Genomic DNA, 16,591 nt, shown 5'->3' on the forward strand with positions numbered 1-16,591 from the left:
AGGTTCCCTAAGGAAGTTTTTCCATGCTTGACCCCAGGTGGGGATGCTTCTGCAATGTCTTATAAAACTACCAGCTTCTAATTTAAAATCATATGTGCATTCATTATACAAATATCACATTTTCAACAAAAATAGCAAATGCTTATTGTTTAAATATTTGTCTAATATGCAGGTTTCTTGTAGCTAAAATTATTTCAATTTTAATGCAATTATTTTAAGACTGTTCCTATATTTAATTCCAATGTTTAAGACACTAGAAAAACAATTCTGTCATCACCAGTAATTTTCCCATTAATTTCTGAGCTGATCTTGCTAAGAATAAATACTCTCCAGAGATCTGAGTTGGAGTAAAGGTTGCCATAACAAAGTACTATAGGCTGAGTGACTGAGACAACAGTCTCTCTTCTCACTGTTATGGAAGCCAAGCTCTATCAAGGTGTCAGCTTGTTTGATTCTCCTGAGGCAGGCCTCATTTTCTGCCTTGTCAGCACCACCCAGTGCCCTAAGTTTTCCTCTGTGTGTGCATACATCTGTTGCCTCTGGGTGTCCCAGTTGTCTTGTCTATGAAGGCACTGGTTTTATTGAATGAGAGTCCACCATAATAGAGCAACATTAATTTTCCTTTTAGAACTATCATCACCAACCATAAACTCACAGCTTTTGGTATACAAATTTTGGTAGAGACAGTTCATTCCGTAACACAGAATGTGGATAACAAGTTTCCAAGACATTATCTTGAGTTTATAGGTTTTCATGCAATGTTAAACCAGATCTAGATCTCTGACATCATCAATATAATGCCTTGAAAATAGGAATTGTCATGGTTTAATGGCCCTGCATTCAAGTTTCATATTATCTAATTCCCTTGTTACTGCAGGATGACTGATGTTCAGTGAATCTATGTATGGCCTCATTTTGTTTATGGGATGCTTTACTATTCTTACTATTTGCTATTTGTAGGTCTGTGCTCATAAATTTTTAATTGCCACCTCAGGTTTTTTTTTTTTCCTCAATTTTAAGGTCCCACTATATGAATGATTGGGACTTAGCAAGCCTCTGTGGGAAAGCCTGTGAAGATGGCTACCACCTAAGTTGGGGAGAAAGAAGCTATTAGGCTTTTGCCCTGTGTAAACTGTAAGGTAAGTTTTACTGAAGCTGGTGCTTGGCCCAGGAAACAAGTAGGAAAACGAGGTATGTGACTTGTACAAGATCAGGACACAGGATAGCAGGCCAAAGACACAGAACCAAAACTGAGCTAGCCAACTGAAGGGAAATTAAACAAGAAACTGGGCAGTGCAATAAAGAATAAAGAGCATTAGAAACCAGACTGTTTGGCAAGCTTAAGTTGGTAATTGGCCAAATCACTTTATCTCTCCAGACTTTGGCTCTTGAAGGTGCCTTCAAAATCCAAAACATCCATGGTTTCTTGAGGCTGTTTCTCTAGTCTATTTATAGACTGAGCTGAAGGGAAGAGTAACACAATTTAAGTGTAATTTTCTCCAAGAGATGGTTTAGATGTATTATTGTATATTCTGGATGGGTGTGACAGAAATGTTAGTTGAATTTATATGATAAAAAGATACAGGTATCACTTCACACTAAATAAAATAAATGCATCTGAACCCAGGAACAGTAATAATCAAACATGAACACCATCAAATATCAAACTCTACTTCTAACTCAATACTATGTCCTTTTGCATTTTTTTCAACAGAACAAACCTTGTGTTTCCCCACACCTTTTTCCATGAGAGGAAATGTGCCTTCCAGGGTCCTAGAATCACATGCTCTCAATCTGGTCTCTGTCTTCCACCCCATTTCTTCTCTTTCTCTCTTCCTCTTTCCCATTTCTTCCCTCAGAAACCCAAAGAACAGACATTTAATTCAGTACAGTCAGGTGTAGAGCCCCCAGAAAAATTTAAAACCTCAAAGATTCCCACTATCTAGAATTCTCATTTCTGTAACTACAGAAACTCTGCTAACCTGAGAATCCTCAGAACAGTGAGGAATTCTGGGAGTAAAGAGTATATGTAGTTTAACAGAGTGGGAAGTTGTCCATGTGGCAACAGTGAACTTGCACTGCACTTAGATTCTGGGCACCATGGGAACAAGGCCTCTGCTCACCCCATGAGGCAGACAACTAAGAGACTGGCACTATGAAGCTTCTCTTTCTGATTCTCATTCCCTAATATAACTGAAGAAGACAAGTGTGTGTATAGTAAAAACCTTACCCAACAAATGACTGGCTTTTCTATGCTAGTGTGTCTTACAGAATAGCATGAATTGGAACAGTACATAGTGACTACTGATCATTTTCATCTCACTACAAGGGACTATCTACCCCTTTACTGTGATGCACAAATGGTGCATCATTCACTTCTCAGACACAAGAAGGGAAAGTGCTCCTCTCAGTAAATTCACCAGCTTGGAATAAAACAGAATCTAAGGAATCTTGTTGTTATTGTTCTTGGCTATTGCTGCCACTATTGTGAGTGGATTTTATCCCTCATCTCATTACATTTTCCAAATGAGTCTAGAAAAGCAGGAATGCAGGGCAGTTTGAATACTCCTATCATCTCTGTGCTCATTAAGGAAACTTTGATATAAGGCTTTCGGTTGACATCCTGATTTTACAAATATGCAGTGTATACAAACAATACAATCTAGGCTCTCCCTTTCTTCTGGGGCTGCAATTTCTACATGGTTTTGTTAAGTAAGACCTTTTTAGACCCGCCTTAAATCATGGTGTTGATGATGGTATCGTGATAAGACCTCTAGGGAAGCATTCTCCCAAGAGCAGTTTCTCCTAAACCTTGGAATTAAAAAAAATATGAAATCAAATATTGCACTTTATCTGTGACACTCAGATTTTTACACATTGCTGGTCCTGGGAAGTTTCAAGCCGGACTCTATAGATCCATTAGTTCCCAAGTTGTCTACCAGTTAACAACCCATACTCCCTGTTTTCACCTTGAACTACATTTCTTCAAAATTTTAGTTTCTTTAAAGCCACATAAAACCTCAAATCTCATAGAATTATTCAGAAAAGGGAATGTATGCATATCCAAAGAGCTTAAAACCAGCATATTTGGGAAGGAAAAATATAGGGGAGTTTATAATTGTAGGTGAAGTAACCCCCACCCCAAAAGGCTCACATGTTGAAGGCTTGCTCAGAAGTGGCATTTGGGGGTGCTGATTGTATCATGAGGGGAGAGCTCTAACCTAGTCATTTGGTTAGCTGACTGATGCATTCATAATTTGATTGTATTCTTAACAGGAGTTTGTCACTGGGATATGAACTGGTCCCTTCCTCTCTAATCTTTCTTGGCTTCCTGGCTTTGATGAGATAAGTATCCTCCTGTCACACATTCCTGCCACCATGATGATGTTTAGCAGCAGAACCAGACAGCATGGACCCAAAACACATCTTCCCCATTCAGTTAAGACACAGTGATGGGAAGTTGGTTGAAACATAGGAAGAATGGAAGCCTCTCTGTCAAACACTGCTGTGATAAGGCTAAGCTTAACCCTCTTTGCAGTTTCTGCCAGTTACATATTTTAAATTCTGGAAGATTAATCTGATTGCCCACATGAGGTTCAAGTGTGCATTCATCTTCAGTGCACAGTGGTTAGGATCAGAGGGCAGACAAAGTTCCTGAAGATCATCTAAAGTTCCTGTAGAAACCCTATTCTACCTTGGTTTCTACAGGCTGTATTGGAAAGTACACTGTTCTATTTTTTTTTAACTTCAATGAGGTTGGCTGACAGAGTCTTCTTCCAAAAGTAGTTCATCCTAAGAACTGGAATTATTATAAATAAAATTAAGTTCTGCAACATACTGTCCAAAGCTCAAAATCACTCCAGGTAAACAAGCTTTGAAACTTAAAATGATTTGTTTGTTCTTAGGATATTTGAGATTTTTTTCAATTTTGTGTATGAAAACACTTTATATACACAAAGTTCTTCCTCTTTGCCAATAAAACTTTACTTATAAGCCCTAAGTATTTAGTTTGGGCTTTCTTTCAATTAATAAATTAATTTCCAATTAATATTAATCAACTTCACTTAATTTTTAGAGCAATATTAGATTTACAGAACAAATAACACAAAGCAAAGGTACCATTCAAACACCTCTTCCCTACTTCTATACATGGATTCCTCTATTGATAACATCTGACATAAATGTGGCATATTATTTAAAACTGATAAACAATATTGAGAAATTATTAACTGAAGTTCATAGTTGATATTTGAGACCACTCTGTGTTATTAATTTCCACACATTTAAGTTAATTCATATCTTATATTCACAAACACAAATGGCAGTCCATTTCTTTTCAATTCCTAAGTAATATTTTCTTGAAGGATATCTTGGTTGTTTCCAAGTCTGACAGCTGAGAATAAAACTGCTACAAATATTTGTGTGCAGTGAATTGTATGCACAGAAGTTTTCAGCTCATCTGGGTAATGGCATGAGGCATAGTTGCTGGATAATATGGTACAATTATGTTTAGTTTGTATGAAAATTGAGAAAGTAAGACATTTCCAAATTCATGCCTGCAACAATCAGAGATCCAGTTGCTCATCAATCTGATCAGCCCTTGATGTCTCTACTTTGAAACTGAGCCCTTCTAGTAACTGTGCAGTGAAATCTCCCTTCTTGTTCCATTTCCATTCTATGCTATCAAGCCACTCCCCCTTTTCAGTTTATTTCTGATATTTGTATATTATTTATTTCTGGGTCAACGCCAAGTGTTTTCACGTTTTTTCTTTTTCCTTACCACATTTTTTTTTAATTTGGTAATTAAATTTTTTTTATTCATTTTAAAAGCTAACCACAGTTCTCTGGCCCTCCCCGCCTCTTTCTCTCCTCACCTCTTCCCAAACCGCCTTATCCACTCCTCAGAAAGGGTTAGGCCTCACAAAGCCTGGCACATCAATTTGAGGCAGGACCATGACCCCCACATACACCCCTGCCCCCATGAAGGGTGAGCAAGGCATCCCACCATATGGAACAGGCTCAAAGAAAGCCAACTCATGTACCAGGGATAGATCCTTGTCCCACTTTCAGGGGTCACACAAACAGACCAGGCTGTCCAACTGTCACCCACATGCAGAGGGCCTAATTCAGTCCCATGTAAGCCCCCAGCTGTTGGTCCAGAGTCAGTGAAGTCCCAAGACTTCAGGCCAGCAGTCTCTGTGGGCTTGCCGCCATCATACTCCTGACCACCCCCCCACACACACACACACTGATTTTTATAATATCCTTAATAACACTTCTTAAATTATGAATTAATGTGTGAGGATTGAATAAGAACTAAGAATAAAACCTACCTTGTAAGTATTTGATACATTTCTGTTTCTTATATAAATTAGATTTCAAATGAGGTAAAATCATGTGTCCTACTGGGGAATCTGATAGGCTTTCTCTTCTCCTTCATTTTTCTTGAATTGTTTTCTTGAATTATCCACTCAGATGATTATCCACACAAATATTTTCTTGAATTATCCACTCAGATCTGTTTCTCAACTACTGAAAACTGTATAAGTCTCCTCAGGAATCCTAGCACAGCTCCCTCTACTGAAGAGGACTTAAACTCTGTACTTGTTGCCAAACCCTAAGGAATATCATGAAAATAGTGTTACACTGTGTTTTTTATCAAATTTCCACCTGCCTCTTACTCAGCATTTTGCCCAGAGTATATATAAAATTATAAGAACCTCTCTTATTGTAGTTATTAATCTAGAGTGGTGGCTAGATTAAGTGGTGGCTTAATTAAGACGGCTCACCTGTCAGAGAGCAGTAGTTTTAAAATACGTGGTGCTAATTCTTTGAGAATTCCATATAGTTGTCAGTAGCTCCTTGGCTAAGGAAGAGGGCTGGGGAGCCTTCCTGTCATGCTAAGATGTTAATGTCCTGACCTTGTGTAGGTAGGTCTTGTGCAGGAACCATGCTCCTGTGAGCACATGAATGCAGAGGTCCTGTCAGGTACAGAAGACATTGTTTTGCACATGTCCTCACTGACTTCTACCCTTTCCATCTTTCTTACTGCCTCTTCAGCAATGATGCCCCAGTCTGGAAGAGAGGAGGACTGACACTAAACTGATGTTACCAGCCTTTGCACACTTTTACTTAGCTCTACTTGGTCAATCTGGACCCATTGTTTTGCCAATATTTTGTTTTCTCTAGTTTTACATTTGGAAAAGAGATCCCTAAATGACACCTGCTTCAGATTTCCCTTTGTCTCTCTGAATTGATGAGTCTTGTTTTAGTAGAATCTAATTTTAAAGATAAAAATTGTGAATTTTTAAGAAACACTCCTGTTAATTTTAAATGATTCATAATCATAAAAGACAAATATTAAAAAACTTTCCTATTAGGAAATAATGAAATTGTCAATATGTGGTTCTGACCTCTCAGGAAGTAAATATTTATTGACTGATTAAGCAATAAGTAATAATTAAAAATGAATGTTACTCTTTTCTAATTATTCATTCCATTGCAGGCATCAAATCCTGCAAAAGCCATGTATTTATTGTGTTATTTATAATTGCTTGTCAGTGATTAAAGGTGAGTGAACTTGTGAACCTAATTTTTAGTTTACAATATGCCAATTGTTTTGTAGAATTGCATTTACTTCTACTTGTCTTTTTAAGAAGGATTTTTTAATTTTTGGACAGTTTCATACATGAGTGTCATACTTACATCATCTCTACCTTCTCATTCTCTTCCACCCAGTCCTCCCAGGTACCTTCACTCCCTCTCAAACTCATAACATCTTCTTCTTTAGTTATTATTGTTATATGTAGAAGAGAGTTACATAAAAGCTGATAAGAAACATCTAAGGCAATCTACCTGATAAAACTAGCAGTTTTGAATTCACACACCTAAAGGTACAATGGTCAAATTCCTCTGAAACTCTTACTGCTCACTGTGACCTCAGTATAATGCAAAGGACTGCACAAGGTAGAATAGAGTGGTACACTAGGACTTAGTTTTCCACATCACAGTAACAAATGTGCCTCAGAGACCTCTACCAACCTTAGTTTTGAGCTGGGAGCATGCTAAGAGGAAAAATAATTAAATTATCTTACTAAGTGAGGTATTATGGTAGAGCTGTGACATTATTTGAGCCACATAGGTAGGTCATGTGTACAATAATAGTTTGTGTTATGAGGGACTTAGCTCTTCCCTCTTTGGTGAAGTAGTAATCCATTTGACATAATGATGTTATAGTTTGAAGTGTAGCATGTAGACACTTGATGGCCACAATCTAAAAAAAAAAATTCGCTTTCTAATCTCTTGTGGCAAGGGTAACCTTACATAGTGTTTTTAAAATCTTATTTGATTATTTCATGTATGGTTTTCTAAGCCATGTATGATGCTTTTGCCAATAGAAAACAGAAAAGACAATTTGGCTGAATTTGCCAGCCTATTTATCCAAACACTTCTAACAGGTCAATCACATTTTCTTTGATGGAAACAATATACATAATAAATTAACTCCAGGAGACTGAAGGCTGAGTTCAGTTTTGTTATAATGAAATCAAGAATGTGAACACATTCAAATAATGTCAGTCCTAGCAGGGATTGTGAGTCCCATTATTTCTGAGGCATCCATATCTGATGAACACATTCAGAATTAGTTGCATCTGGATGTGAGTATGTTTTCACTGGCCCCAAACTGGATAAACCATGGAATATTTATAATACAGTTCTGTTTAGTGTGAGAAAAGGAATTTGGGAGAGAAGGAAGAAGAACAAATATAGCTGACTGAAATTTAGCACAAGGACAGAAAGGGAAGATGTTATGTCTAAGAGGGAGAAAGGTATCATTTGATTAACTTTACTTAACTCTATATGTGAAAAACACTAATACCTCCTATATTACAAAGAATAAGTATACAATTATATTCATTGGATCATCCCATTGGGTATTTTTCTTTTTCTTTTGTTTGTTTTTTCTTTGCTTTGAGATATTTAAAGGTACAACTTACACCCAGAATTTGTACAAATTGCTGAAGATAATTCAACTGGTCCCTTAGAGGTTAACATGGGCTCAAAGCTGGGAAACATTTCTCACTTCCTCAAGTTTTTGTAGATATACTTTTACAAGATATACTATACAGCAATGCTAAAGAATAAATCAATAAATGACTGAAAGCATCCACCTAGTACAAAATGCAGATCTTGGCCTTTTCCAAAGACAATGGCACAAAAGGTCAATAAGAAAAGGCAACAGGAATTAAATAAACCAAAAAAGCTAATGAAAGTTGATCCCATTGTTGTTAGTTAGGGACAACTAACAACACAGATGTGTGCTCAAGCCAGAAGGAAATTATCCCACCATCTTTATAGAACAAGTGATATTTTTAACGCAGCAGGAAAATGTATGCTAAAACTACACCATCAGGCAAACTTTGTTGCTCATGAGAAGAATATACTATGTGTACAGTGCTGTCATATACCTTATCTCCATCATCTGCCTACCTCATGATTGCTAAGTTTAGCTGACTGGAATCTACTTAAGATTATGAAATCCTAAATCAAGATTATTTTTTTCAAACTAAAAAGAAAACTTCAGAAAGCAAATGTGTTTCACTGTTTGTCAGTCCATTGCACCATTACAATGGAGCATTGAGGACAGTTATGTCTTCTATAACTGATTGTCAGTTTCTGAACAAACTGTCATTGTAACCATAATGCTAAATAAAACAATATATATGAAGCAATACTGTTTGAGCAATAGGAGAGCTACATCATCACTATACGTGCTGCTATTTGAAGTTTTGCCATAGTCTCTGTGGTGGTTTGAATGAAAATACCCCCATAGGCTTATATATTTGAATATATAGTCACCATGGCATGGAACTGGTTGGGTAGGATTAGGAGGTGTGGCTTTGTTGGAGGAGATTTGGCCTTGTTCAAGGAGGTGTGTCACTGGGAGTGGGCTGTAAGATTTCAAAAGCTCACAGCAAGCTCTGTCTTTAACCTTACCTGCTTCCTGCAGATCAGAGTGTAAAGCTCTTGGCAACTCCTCAAGCACCATGCCTGCCTGCCCACCATGACGATAATAGGCTAGCCTTCTGAAACTGTAAGACAGCCCCCAATCAAATGCTTTCTTTTATAAGAATGGACTTGGTGATGGTGTCTCTTCACAGTAGCAGAGCAGTAACTAAGACAGTTTCCAAGAAACTTGCATAGTGTATTAATAGCTTATTATTTCTGAGAGATAACAATAAGGAGATGGGCAGTTGATCACAGGGAGATGTTCACAGAATTCATTACCTTAATGTCTAGGATATCACAAACATTTGGTGTAAGAGTAATATAATTGGGAATTTATTTTTAAAATGCACATTCCCTATAAATGGTCTTAATTCTTCCATCAAAAGACACAGAGTATCAGAACAGATGAAAAGGCATCTATTCATCATCTCCAAGAAATGTGCTTCACCACAAAAGACAGGTGTTCTCTCAGGATAAAAAGATAGGAAAAGTAATTCTAAGCAAAAAGAGCTTAGAAGCAATCTGGAGTCACTGTTTTATTGTGTGGTGAAATAAAATTTAAAGTACAGCTAGATGGAAGAGATAAAAGTCACTTCACATTTATTAAGGGAACAATACACCCAGAAGATATTAGAATTCTAAGCATCTATTCACCAAGCAGAGGTGTACTCAATTTCATACAACAAATGCTGCCAGATGTAGAGTTCACTGCCCCACTATCACCAACTGACACATCAGCCCAAGAAAAGGAGAACAGAAATAATCTGACTTAAATGATATCTTACATCAAATGTACTTAACAGATACCTGCAGAACATTCTACCCAAATGATGCAGATTGCAGTCTTCTCAGTAGTAGATGGGATTTTCTCTAGTATCAGTGACATACTATGACACAACTAAAGAAAATTGAAACAATCCTTTGTATTATATATGATCACAGTGAAATAAAACATCAGGGACTAGAGAACATTCATAAGTTCATGAATATTAAAGAACGAATTATTGAATGATGAATGGATTATTGAAGTGATCAAGAAGGAAGTTTAAAAGTTCCCAGAATTGAATAAAAGTAGAATCATAACATACCAAAACATATAATACAATGAAGTAAGTCCTAAGAGGGAATTTTATAGCTCTAAGTGCTTGTGTTAAGAAATCAGAGAGGGCCAAGATCCTGGAGTACTATCAAAGTGAGGAACGAACCATAATATGAACAAAGGAGTCAAGACCATGATGGGGAAACCCACAGAATCACCTGACTGGAGCTAGTGAGAGAACACTGACTGGTCTGACAAAGAGGTAACCTGCATAAGACCAACATGACTTCCTTAATATAGGTGACAATGGTGATACTGGGACAATATATTAGGCCACTGGCAGTGGGTCCAAGATCTAATGCTAATGCAAAAACTGACTTAGTGGACCCCAGTCCATATGGAGAGATACCTTGCCCAGCCTAAACACAGGGGTATGGGGGTGGGAAGTACCTTGGTCCTGCCTCAATGAGATGATGGGATAGACTTAGTAGGGAAGGCTTTACTCTCTCCAAGGAGCAGATGGGAGGTGGAGGAGGGAGCAGGAGGAGAGGAAGGAGGGAGAACTGGGATTGGAATGTAAAATATAAATTAATGAAAAAATTAAAAAGAAGAATTGAAAAGAGAAATGAGAGAGATATCAAATAAATGAATCAGTCATATATCTTAGAGCCTCAGGAAAGCCAGGGCAGGAAGTCAAGGCAGGAACATGGAGGGGGAAGTGAAGAAGAGACCATGGAGAAACACAATTTACTGGCTTGCTATTCTACTGCTTGCTCAGCCTGCTTTCCTATAAAACCTAAGACCACCAGCCCAGGGATGGTACCACTGACAGTGAGCTTGGCCTTCCTGTATTAGTCAAGACAATACTCTACAGGCTAACGTTATGTAAGCATTGTCTCAATTAAAATTCCCTCCTTACAGATATACCACTTTGTGTCAAGTTGACAAAAGCCAATCAGCACAGCTGATCTCTTGTCAACTTGACACACAAGCACATCACTTGATAATCCATAACTATTTTTGTTGTTCATCCCCAGTCAATATCACAATTAAAAACATTCTAACTTCTAAAAGTCCCAATCCTGAAAATTTTACTTTAAAAGCACCCACGGTCATTTTTGAAGTTCAAAGCATCTCTAAAATACCCAAATCATCTCTAAAATTCCAAACTCTCTCAAAAACTCCAAATATTAAAGTCTCCCAAGTCTCTCAGAAACTGTACATTTCTCCTTAAAAGTTCAAGTCTCTCAACTGTGGGCTCCTGTGAAATCATAAAAACAAATTATGTGCTTTCTTATTCAAAGAGGGGAGAATCAAGACATAATCAAAGCAAAGCAAAACCCAAGCCCAACAGTGTAAAAAGTTCAGTGCTTGATTTCTGAACCCCAATCCAAACCTCTTGGCTCAAAAGTGCCATGGTGGGGAAATGAATGAAACAGAGTTGGATCTTTGAAAAAACAATCAGTAATATTGACAAACCAGTAGTCAAACAGCCAAAAGAGAGAGAATATCCAAGTCACCAAATTAGTGATTAAAGTAACATTATAACAAATCAGAATAAAATTTATAAAGTCATTTAGGGTGTGCCTTAAAAATATATATCCCATTAAAGTGGAAATTTTAAAAGAAATAGGTGAATTTCTAGATGCAGATGACCTGCCAAACTTCAACTCCATCAAAGACCCCCAAAAGGATAATATATAAATTCTAGAATTGGCAGCGGCATCTTGCTGCCTGGACAGTCACCCAAAGTTCCTCTGTAATGTTGGGGCATCCATCTTCATTCTATGGGCCCAGAATATCTGGCAGATATTTGATGAAGCAGGAACCTTGAAGGACCATCCTGTTCTTTGGCAAGTTCACCACTCACTTTTCTTTGTAACCTGCTTGTCAGTTTGGACAGCATGCCTTCAGGTAATCCAGGCAAGAGAAGTTTCTTGTCCAAAAACCTATCCCTGCCATGTTGAAGGCAAACTCCGTAACAAGTTTCTTTGATGTCCATCTTCCTCTTTGATGTAATTGGTGTTGCCAGGAGAGGTGGTATCTCATTGTCATGAAAAATCCTAATAAACCATTTTAATTGTCATATTCTGTAGGTCTTTAAAGGTATTGAAGAATACCTATTCATTTGAGATATATCTCTCTATATCTAGAAAACCTAACTAAAATAAATTTTGACTATTATAGTTGACTATCTCTAATCTGTATTTAATTATACATTATACTTTTAAAAGATATGTATAAACACAAGACCTAAACAAGAGTAGAAATATACATATAACAAAATTGACCTTAAATTTGTATCAAAAAACCATACCATATTAAAGAAGGATACACTAGAACAAGCTATATTGCTTCAAAAATCTTATTTTCTCTCCACAAGTTGCTGTTCCTACCTCAGTCCCTGTGTAGATGGTTTTGTGTTGACCCACTAATCAGAATATGCCACTAATATATGTTCTCACTACTCACACAAATGCCAATGAGTAGAACACACACACACACACACACACACACACACACACACACACACACACATACACACACACACACACAGAGAGAGAAAGAGAGAGAGAGAGAGAGAGAGAGAGAGAGAGAGAGAGAGAGAGAGAGAGAGAGGGAGAAGTTAGAAACATTTCTAGACAATCAACATACAAAATAAAATTGATATCTTGGCTAGGCAGTGGTGTCACACGCCTTTAATCCCAGCACTTTGGAGGCAGAGGCAGCTGGATCTCTGAGTTCCAGACCAGCCTGGTCTACAAGAGCTAGTTCCAAGTCCCAAAGCTACAGAGAAACCCTGTCTCAAAAAACAAACAACAACAAAAAAAAGGTATCTTATGAACTCAAAGATTTAAGGGGACTCTGGACCCTGGAAAAACAAAACATTTATATGAATTTGATATCCATGCCCTGATCTGTATAATTTAGTTGTGGAAGAATATATAAGATTGATTGAATGCTCCATTTTATGGTTTTCTGTGATCTGAAATCATATGAACGGTTTGTAGTTACAAAGAGACTTAGGTGGAAATGGAAGGGAGACACTTCTACTTTTTTTTTTTCTATGAGGTTCAAGCATTTCTTATAAGAAGAAACCAGTTTTGTCTCTGGGGAAATTTTTTCTCTTCTCCATTCTCTTATTTAATTACCTAATGTTTTAATAGAGGCACTCTTAAAAGCCAGGAAGTGAAATAAGATAGAAATGATGTATCAAGGCTCTTGAGGTACAAATGACCTGAGGCATGATCAAAAACATGAGAACCATTATTATCGTAACAGACTAACACAAGGCTTCTTAATTAGATTAGGGAAGAAGAAATAAACTTTGCACTGCCAAGCACACTCGGTATTATGATATGAAATCACTTTCTAATATGAGTATATCATGAATCATTTCTAGTTATATAATTTCAAAGGCCTACCATAAATAGAGAACAGTCAATAATCATTCCAAAAATAATTCAAAACTCAATAGAAAGGAACATGTCCTCTATATTGTGTTTGTTTTTGTTTCCAGTGAATTTTGTTAGTGAAATGTCTGTGTCTAGCCACTAAAAGAGTTTAATGTGCCTTGTATTTTGGAATGGAGTAAATACAGCTCAGACTAAGACTCTTTAAAATTTTATTCCTTTTTTGACAAAATTGTCTTGCTTTAAGAGATTCCATGCCTATTGAATAAATGTAGACAAGAACCTAGTGGTATCCAATCTCTCTGTGGCATTATCTTACTCTGTAGTTATTTTTGTGTCCAAAACACTAGATCTGTAGGTGTGAGAGATAACCCTGTCCTTGTGGGGAGTACTCATCAATAGGGAATGGTGAATTAACTAAACATAATGTGATCTATTCTACAACTTCAGATACACTGTTATGGGGAAGCCCAGAACTGAAGCCACTAAGTGTGTCATGGTACCTGATTCCTCAGAACTGATCTTCAGCTTGATATAGGGATCTGTTTCCCCAGCCCAGCAACTTTCTTTCCTCTGTTTTTTTCTTCTGATTCTTATATTCTAGATATTTATCTTTTTTTCTATCTATGGTGCCTACTGTTAGTTCCTTTACAGCTCTTGCAACTAGAAACTACACAGAACTTGAGAGCAGTCCTCTTTACAGCTAAGATTCACTTGAACAATTGCCACAGTTGGTTTTCTAAAGACACATGGGACCCTATTGCACATGGACCGAGTATTGACCTTATAGACCCAGAAATACTGACTCTAATAATTGCCGTGTTGCTAACGACAAATAGGTCATGGAATCTTTGTCATGCTCGTGTTCATAAAGGCCTAAATTTACAGGGATCTTCTATGGAGGAAACAGCTGAATAATCTAACTAGAGGATCACTGCAGTTTCCTCATTCTCATAGACCTTTGTACCAAGACTGAGAATGACAAACCAATCTTGTCTAGTTCTAGTCTCACACAGTGAGCTATCCTTTAGCAGAAACTTTTGAAATAGTGTATTTTAAGCTATGTGTAGTCTCCTATTTGTTTTTAAAAGAAAATTTCTATTTTTTCACAAAATAATTTTGATTTCACTTTCATTTTTTAAACAAATATTTATTGAAGAAGTGTTATGTGCCAGCTACCATTAAGTAAGGGCTTATTTCACTTAGTCATCAAAACACCATTGCAAAGTACATATTATCTCTGACTATAAGGGTACAGATAACTTGGACCAAGATACTTTAACGAAAACTTCACTGAAAAGCATGACGAGGCTTTCTGTTATCCACAGATTTGTGGTTGTCACCTCTGATGCAAAAATCTGTTGTGAGTCTTTCAACAAGAGTGCATCTTTACTACAGGATGAGGTCATTCCTCCATGCTTAGAGTTCCTGGGTCATGGATAGTTATGTTCAATCAGATACCCATGTTATGTAGCCAACATTGTGTTTGAACCTGGGACAGGATTTGCCACCATGCAGTAAACTTGAGCTTAAAAAAGAAAAGAAGTCTATTGCCTGTTATAAACCTTGGTTAGCTTAAACCAGCATAGGACTGATCCAGACCCCCTGAATGTCAATATCAGTTTGGAGGTTAATCCATGGGGCCTCTGGTAGTGAATCAGTGTGTATCCCTAGTACATCCCTAGTACTTTGGGAGCCCAGTCTACATAGAGGGATACTATCTCAGCCTTGACACACTGGGAAGGGTCTAGGCCCTGCTCCAAATGATATAGAAGACTTTCAAGATTTCCCCCCATGGAAGGCCTCACCCTCCCTGTAGAGAAGAAAGGGGATGGGATGGGGAGGGCAAGCGTGATGGCAGGGGAGGGAGAGGGAACTGGGATTGACATGTAAAGCAAGCTTGTTTCTAATTTAAATAAAAAAATTAATGAAAATATAATTACATCATTTTCTCCTTCCTCTCCTTCATCCTACCCTTCCCATGTCCATGCTCTCCTTCCCAAATTCACCATCCTGCCTTCTTTAACTGCTGTTGTCATACACACACACACACACACACACACACACACACACACACACACAAACACACACACACACACACACACACACACACACACACACACACACACAAAATTCTATTTTTCTCAGTTCTACCTGGAAGTTCCAGTTTTACTCACCCACCTTCAATGAAGAAGGCAGGGACACTTTCTTTACCAAACAGAAGTAAACAGAAGTTCTGGAGACAGGAAATCCCTCTGGCTCTTCCTTGAGGAAAGGGCAAAACTGTGCCCCTCAATCCAAAGCTACTTCCACCTTTAGGAAGGGGACCAGTACTTGGAATTCAACCCAGTGACACAGACTTGAGCCATGAAGTGACACTTCGAGGAGGAGTTGGTGGAACCAGAATTTATGGTATTACACACTGCTAAAAATTCTCTGCCCCTTTGTTTTCCTGGCTTCCTAAAAATGTTATGGGCAAGCAGTTTACCTTTTGACACCACACCCATTTCTCTTAACAAATACAAATCTCAGTATTTACCAGGTGACAAATGTCATGTGTTTTGGAGCTATCAGAAGCACACTGCAGTGACCAAAAATCCTTGACATCTGAAAACATTCGAGACTTTAATTAGGTGACCAGGCAGAGAGCAGATCCTTTCCAAATCTAGTGTAGGTATACACATTTTAGTTTCTGAATTTGCCACTGAAGGTTCACAGCAGTGTGGTTTTGTTCTGGAGTGGGAATTCACTGAGCCTCTGGTTCTCAGATAAAGGCACAGAGTCAGCTCCCATGACTGTCTGTGAGGCAGATGGGAGCTCCTCATGCATACTTTCCTGTGCTTCAGGAAAGAAAACAAAAATCCAGGTGCAGAATGTATTGGGAAAATGCAGATGGGCCTTCAAGGGTGTCCACTGTTTACAATAAATAAGAATGGAGGTCTCATCACTAAGTGTGCACTCTTCCTGGAAATCCCCTCCCCCCCCCAGCTGGTCTCAAAAAGAGTACCACCCCAAAGGCACAAACAGCAGCTGTGAATGACCTCTGCCCCTTCCCAGGGTGAGGCTGGGTGTGCTCTTACCCTGTCAAGATGTGGTCATTACTAATTTCTGCAGCAGTGTTTCCATAGCC

Source organism: Cricetulus griseus (assembly GCF_003668045.3).
Source record: "Cricetulus griseus strain 17A/GY chromosome 1 unlocalized genomic scaffold, alternate assembly CriGri-PICRH-1.0 chr1_1, whole genome shotgun sequence".
In the NCBI taxonomy this organism is placed as follows: domain Eukaryota; kingdom Metazoa; phylum Chordata; class Mammalia; order Rodentia; family Cricetidae; genus Cricetulus; species Cricetulus griseus.